The sequence below is a fragment of the Octopus bimaculoides genome, chromosome 1 (genome assembly GCF_001194135.2).
Source record: "Octopus bimaculoides isolate UCB-OBI-ISO-001 chromosome 1, ASM119413v2, whole genome shotgun sequence".
Classification (NCBI taxonomy): Eukaryota; Metazoa; Mollusca; class Cephalopoda; order Octopoda; family Octopodidae; genus Octopus; species Octopus bimaculoides.
The window spans coordinates 95,130,994-95,138,486 of record NC_068981.1 but is presented as its reverse complement, the minus strand read 5'-3'; the positions used below and the strand labels follow the sequence as shown (position 1 = coordinate 95,138,486).

The 7,493-nt window shown below is 42.1% G+C and overlaps 1 protein-coding gene and 1 long non-coding RNA gene across 2 annotated transcripts in view; one reads left to right on the top strand and one right to left on the bottom strand.

Annotated features, from left to right (window-relative positions):
* The window catches only part of LOC106873157 (Na(+)/H(+) exchanger beta), a 288,856-nt gene that overhangs the window by 44,545 nt on the left and 236,818 nt on the right, over nt 1-7,493 (bottom strand). The window lies entirely within an intron of this gene.
* Nucleotides 38-1,378, top strand: LOC128247915 (uncharacterized). Its single transcript, XR_008264259.1, has 2 exons — nt 38-477; nt 1,194-1,378. It is a non-coding gene; the product is annotated as an uncharacterized LOC128247915 (long non-coding RNA).

The following is a 7,493-nucleotide window of genomic DNA, read 5'->3' as shown; positions in this document are numbered from 1 at the left end:
ATATATATAATTTAAAGTAGAGGAAAACAAAAGGCAGGACAATCTTATCAGTTCATTTAAATTAGTTTAATAGTGAAGCGAAGTAAGCAAAAATAAAATTGAAATAATATAATAGTGTTGTAGTGACGCCTTTATAGCAGACATTCCAGAAAGCTTATCCACGCATGCGCAGGGACTAGTTCCGGAAGGAATACAGGAAGAGTCTCGTGCGCATGCGTGGTCATTCGACATCCAAGTTTCGCGCCCTTATTCATTCTCTTTTCTCGCCGGCCGGCGAAGGGCCCAGACTACAAGCATCGCCCCCGACGTCGCCAACAGCAACACGACTCTACGTACTACCAGCATTCCCAACATCGTCAACATGACTTCTACACGTACACAAGCAACCAACATCAACAAGCGCGGTTTTATCTCGACCCTGTTAGAGTGGATGTTTCCACTCACGATCAACAGACCAGCCAGAATATTCAGTACCAGGTAACACACGTCATACGCAACTTCCTGCGTATGAACATTCTAAATCTCCTTGTGTAACTTTTATAGAATATTCCGTACCAGGTAGCACAGGTCCCAGCCAGCATCGACGCTCAACTACAGCTCTGCTCCTTGACCGCAACTTCCTGCGTATGGACATTCTATCTCCTTGTGGAATTTTAATACGAACTGGTTTTCTCTATCTCAGTGTTTTAAGACTTTTCACAGTCTATGTTACAGACACTTTTACTGTTCTGTGTTTTTCTCTCTCACACACACACACTTGTGCACTCATATATTTTCTTTCCTCTCAGAAAAAAAACAAAAAATCAGACTTTTACATCGCGTGATTCCAGTTTCCTGGGCAGTTGTCATCACGGTTGTTTTGTCATTGTCAATTCATTTGTACATTGCATGCATGTATCTCACAAGTGTACATTCATTTCTTTGATTTTCTTTGTGTGTGTTTGTGCCACATCTTGTGGATGGTTTCGGTGGCCATCTTGCCTCAGGCGTCCCTCCAAATTTTCTATTTTCGTGCTTTCGGCACTCGCGGGGGAGCCATGTAGTGACGCCTTAATAGCAGACATTCCGGAAAGTTTATCCACGCATGCGCAGGGACTAGTTCCGGAAGGAATATAGGAAGAGTCTCGTGCGAATGCGTGGTCATTCGACATCCAAGTTTCGCGCCCTTATTCATTCTCTTTTCTCGCCGGCAGACGAAGGGCCCAGACGTACAAGCAGTCCCTCTCCAACGTTCCTTCTCTGGAGACAGCTCTCTCCAACATTCCAGCTCTGGAGCTAGACAAATAACCACCCAACATCATTGACGGCGTCTCTGCAACCAAAGGGCGAAGTGCTGCCTATTTCCTCTGTAAATAAATATTGTGTTGATAGTTCAGAATCTGCGTTCCGTTGTTTCTTCAAGAAATTTAATGTACGGAAGCGGGTATACACCTAATGGTGTATGACCACTTTCCTACAGTGTCTTACAGCTGTTTCTGGGCTATTCCATACCTAGTATATGGAAATGTGGATCGACACATTGATCTATTACCTGAGATATCCCAGAAACACTTGTAAGACACTATTATATTGGGTCATCCCATAAATAATGCGGGTTTTTTTTCAATTGCATGAACAAAAAGTCGGAAGGAACGGGATAAACTAGAGTGCAGTTCGATTTTAACTGTTATTTTTTCAAAGCTATAATGGAAGTGACAAAGGAGCATATGAGTTCAATAAAGGCAACAACGCAACGGAAAGTACGAGGAATATTAGTGCGTGTATGGGGATTGGACAATAAGCGTAAGCCAGTGTCAACGGTGACTCCAGAAATTCCAAGCCGGAAACTACGGCATAGAAGACGAGCCTCATCCTGGAAGATCTGTAGAGCTCGACGAGGACGTCCTCCAAACCCAAGTGAAACAAAATCCCAAGGTAACTGTTGAGAAACTATCAGAGAAGCTTGGATTTGGTCATTCAATCATTCATCGACACCTGTGTGCCTTCGGAAAGTCAGCAAATCGGGTCAATGGGTTCTTCACAAACTTTCCGAGCCTAATCGCGCGCAGAGAGTGAATGTGTGCTCTTTTTTGCTGTCACATCTCACCGAATAGTGACTGGTGACAAGAAATGAGTTCTCTATAAAAATGCCAAGCGCCGAAGACGGTGGGTAGGGAAAGGAGAAACATCGGCACCCCAGGCTAAAGAAGGTCTTCACCCATGTAAGGTGTTGTTATCTGTTTGGTGAAATATGAAAGGTTTAGTCCACTTTGAACTTTTAAACCCAAACCAAACGTTAACAAAGGAGATCTACTACGAGCGGCTTTAGTCAGCGCTATAAGAAAAATGGGAAACGATATCCCATCTACCATATTCGCCGGAGATTGCCCCATCTGGTTATCATTTATTCCGCAGTCTTCAAAATCATTTAGACGGAAGCAATATGAATTCTGCAGGCGAAGTCAGAACAGTACTGGGGGAATATTTTTCGTCACGGACAAGTGAATTTTGGAAGAGGGTTCTTGCAAGTCTAACAAATAGATGGAAGAGCATTGTAGAAAATGAAAGAGAGTATATTTTAGATTAAAAAAGAAATTTGCTGATCTTTATTTTGAAAACTAAAAGAAATATAGAAAAAAAAATCGAGATTCAGTGTACGGGAAACCCTACTTTTTTCCATCAAGGGCTTATATGCCCCGATATTAGAGTTTTAGATGGTCACGGTCTCACGTGATGAAACCATCTAATAACGACTCTGTTCAGAAGGCTGGATTAATACATATATGTACCAGAGGGGAAAGAGAGAGACACAACTGAATAGGTGTTGAAGAGAAGATTTATTGATATGTTAACGTGTGTCATTGTGTGCGTCATGTATACAGAATAATAGACCGGCCGTCATGAGAACAAAGTGTATGTGTGTATAGGCGTGGCTGTATGCGTGTGCGTTAAGTACACATAAGAACAGCAATGAGGAAGGAAGTGAAAGGGTCTATAATGAGAAATTAGATGAATATTCATAGACACAAGAATGAGAAATATCAGTTTGTAGTCAATTGTACACGGTAGTTGAAATGCTGTATCAAGAAGTTGCGGCGATGATGCGGAGCCGGAGTTGCGGTACATGTCGTACGAAGATGTGGCTGTAACGTTGCTGCCTGGATCACTTGGTACAGGAGTTCTCGCCGGTTGTATTTGCTGTTAACCCATGGTGAAGTAATTCACAAACAGTGCAGTATTGGAACCTGTGCGAGTTGCTTGTTGATCTGTGTACGCAGAGATGATGTTGACGTCGTTAAGAAGATGATGGTGGCGACGAAGACGAAGGAGGTTCGTAATGCTTTTGGACGGGTTGTCTGGCGTTGTCGCTGGAACTGGCTGTGTCTTGTGTGATCAGTGACTAGACCATAAAAGGTCTGGAACCAAAGACCACGAGACGAGGAGAGACTGGATTTTTATAAGGAACAGTAGGTTCAAACGAGGTTGAGAACAGGCTGTTTCACCTGATCTTATTTAGAGCTCCGATTGGTTATACGCTGCAGATTGGCGCGACAGTGTAAGAGACAAATTGTGCCAAGACCAACCAATCAGAACAGTGGATACAACGGGGTGCAAATAGCGGTCAAAGGCTAGCTGTTTTCTGTTACGTTCGAATGTACATATATATAATAAAAGAGAGAGGAATTTCACTCGAGTGTGCGCCACACACTATTTACCTTAGTCAACGCACGGTGATTGCTTATAAGCCTTAAACCTATTCTGTGTGTGTGTGTGTGTGTGTGTGTGTGTGTGTGTGTGTGTGTGTGTGTGTGTGTGTGTGTGTGGTGAATCTTGCAAGCATGAAGTGGATTCGATTCACCATGGCCAAATTTAAATTAACAGTTCAACGAAATTTTTCTCACGGTAAAACAATAGTTTTTCTGTGACAGCAGTTTTACATTTGCCAGATTGCCTTAAATAGGTCGAAATAATGTCTTCACCACTTGATTCTGCTAACCTTTTCTATTTCACCAAAAGCTAGAATAGAGATATCACAGTACCACTAACGAAGCCCAACGATCCTTCTAGATAGTTATAAAAACAAGAACCCCCAAGCAAAAATCAGTTAGTGACTTGATGAAAACTCAGTTAGTCGGCTCGTGACAACTCAATCAGTTTGTTAATGAATGACAAACTCGAGTCAGAGACAGCTACCATCAGTTAGGGAGCGGAACGCTAGAATCACGATCCAAAGCAAGGCAGCTACTAAAGACAATGGTCAAATGGAGAAATGAAATTTACTGTCAGCAGCTATGAGACCCATCTTCCCACACTCTCTCACGTTCACTAACTCACTTTGTCTTCTCTGCACATTACCATATCTCTCTCTATGGTTTACTACTACAATACGAACACACAGGCCGAAATTAACTTTTTTACTTCGCATGCTCTAGGATTTTATCACTTGTCCGTCGAGGCAAGGTATTGTATAATGTAACTGGTAGAAGTAAATATTTCCTTAAAACTGTTCCTTCATCTTTACAAAATGGCAATCAACGAAGAACCAATCCTTACACACTGATTACAATGCCGGTATCTCATATTGTTTACTAATTAATTTCATCGTTACATATATATTTATGTTCGCCATGATAGATCGCTAGCCACTACACATTTACTCTTTACTCTTTACTCTTTAATTTGTTTCAGTCATTTGACTGCGGCCATGCTGGAGCACCGCCTTTAGTCGAGCAAATCAACCCCAGGACTTATTCTTTGGAAGCCTAGTACTTATTCTATCGGTTTCTTTTTGCCGAACCGCTAAGTGACGGGGACATAAACACACCGGCATCAGTTGTCAAGCGATGTTGGTGGGGACAAACACAGACATACAAACATATATATATATATATATATATATATATATATATACACACAACAGGCTTCTTTCAGTTTCCATCAACCAAATCCACTCACAAGGCTTTGATCGGCCCGAGGCTATAGTATAAGGCACTTTCCCTAGATGCCACGCAGTGTCACTGAATCCGGAACCATATGGTTGAGAAGGAAGCTTCTTACCACACAGTCACGTATGTATGTATGTATTGTATGTATGTATAAGATACGAGGAGCTTACGTCAGAGTGACTCAAACTAATATATATAGGCTCTGAGTGCTCTAATTGGTGCGCCACTAAGATTCCAGTTTGAACTGCAGTGGAACATGTGGCTTTGTGACTATGGTTTCAAATTTTGGCACGTGGTCAACAATTTCAGAGAAGAGGTAAATCGATTACACAAACCCCAATACACAACTGGCACTTATTTTATCGACACCAAAAGGGTGAAAGGCATGGACGACCTCGACGGAATCTGATAGCAGAACGTAAAGACGGACGAAATGTCGCTTACTATTTTGTCCAGAGCGTTAATGATCCTACCAACTCGCCGCGTTAAATTCAGTTAATATTGTCTTTTCTACTCTAGACACAAGGCCCGAAATTTTGGGGAGAGGGCCAGTCGATTAGAGTGACCCCAGTATGCAACTAGTACTTAGTTTATCGATCCCGAAAGGATGAAAGGCAGAGTTGACCTCGGCAGAATTTGAACTCAGAACGTAAAGACGGATGAACTGCCGCTAAACATTTCTCCCGGCGTGCTAACGTTTCTGCCATCTCGCCGCCTTAATTCAGTCAATATATTACATTACATAGTTATTCTATGTATTTACACATTCATAATTTACAGGGTGTCGTCTAAATCTCGCAAAAATTTAAAAAATACTGACATCTCATTTTAACAGATATATTTACCAAAATTACTGAAAAATATCTTTAAATACTAAAGAGTAAATTTATTCAATAAAATATCCTATTGGCTTCAACCACGGCCTCCAAACAACTTCGGAATCTCCTGCAACTCTTCTGGACGGTCTCCATGTTTAAGTTGGTGAATGCTGCCATAATCCTTGCCATCAGTTCATTTTTGGTGTTACAAGGAATTTTGTTGGTCTCTTGCTCAACTGAGCCACACACATAATAATCAAGGGTGTTGCAGTCTGGGGAGTTAGGTGGCCAGATGTTAGGAGTGTTAGTGGTCACATAAATTGTCTGACAGCCATGACTGGGTTCTCCTGCATGTGTGGCATGGCGCAGAGTCCTGTCGCCAGATACAGGATCTTCCGATAGCTATCCACTTGACCCAGGGCGACATTACTTTCCCCAGGCACTTGATGTAGGCCTCCGTGTTGAGTGTGAGTCCGTGGCGGAAGATGACTGGAGACATAACGTCGCATTCACAAGTGATCACTCCAAACACCATGATGTTGACTAGATGTTTGATTTTTATCACTTTCGGTTCATGTTTTGGAGACACGGGAAGCCAACGGTAACTCTGTGTGTTCACTATCTGATTTCTCGTCTGAGAAAAATCAAAGCATATGCGATCGGAGGGGATGCTTAAGATTGTTTAAAAGCTTCGTAGCGCGGCTTTTCTTCTTGTTCTTGATGGCTTGGGATAAGAATTGACATTTTCTCATCTTGTATAATAAGAAGCGCAGACACTCCCCCGTCCCTGGCGATGGACCTGATTAACTTGTAGCGATCGTTGTCAATTATGGCCTGGATCTCAACAACAAATTCAAGAGTTCTTTTCTTACCAGAATGAGTTTTTCAAGCTGCCGTACTTTCGTAATCGCCATTAGACTCATCCAATTCTTTCTGAATCCTCAGCACTGCCCTCAGATTGATACCCAAACACTCTGAAATGTTTGTATTGGAGCGAATACCAAGCAGCACAGCATGTCGTCTCCAAATTTCTGGCAAATTGCGTCATAATACCGTTTTCCTCAGAGATGGTGCCCAACTGACCCTACTATACTGTGTAGTCGACAAAATCAAAATTAAACAATGTGCATGCGCGAAATCAAAACTATAAAATGGCGACAATTTACCCATTGTACCCTGTATATGTACGTATATATATATATATATATATATATAATGTAATTATTTTCCCTCACAACTAGTTTCACGCCCTTGTAATTGTAGTCTAAAGATCGCAGAGTCGTGAAACTCGAGTAGTAAGAAAACGAACTTCGTTTTAAGCTTCGCCCAGCTTCGGTTAACAAACTAACTTCGATGTAACTGTCGCCTTATAATAAATATCTGACTCGGATGCGCACACACATACTCATGTACAGACACTTATACACACATACACACACCAGCATCATCATCATCATCATCATCATCATTTAACGTCCATTGTCCATGCTGGCGTGGGTTGAATGGCTTGACCATAGCTAGCAAGCTGGTGAGCTGCGCCAGTCTCCCGTCTGATTTGGTATGGTGTCTATGCCTTGATGCCTTTCCTAACGTCAACCACTTTACAGATGCTAGGTGCTTTCACATGGCTCTGTACGAACGCTTTTACGTGACGCGGCACGAGTGCTTTTTACGTGGAGCCGACACACTTTTGCAGTCCAATCCTCATCACCAGGGACAGCGGCTTTATACACACACACACACATGTATA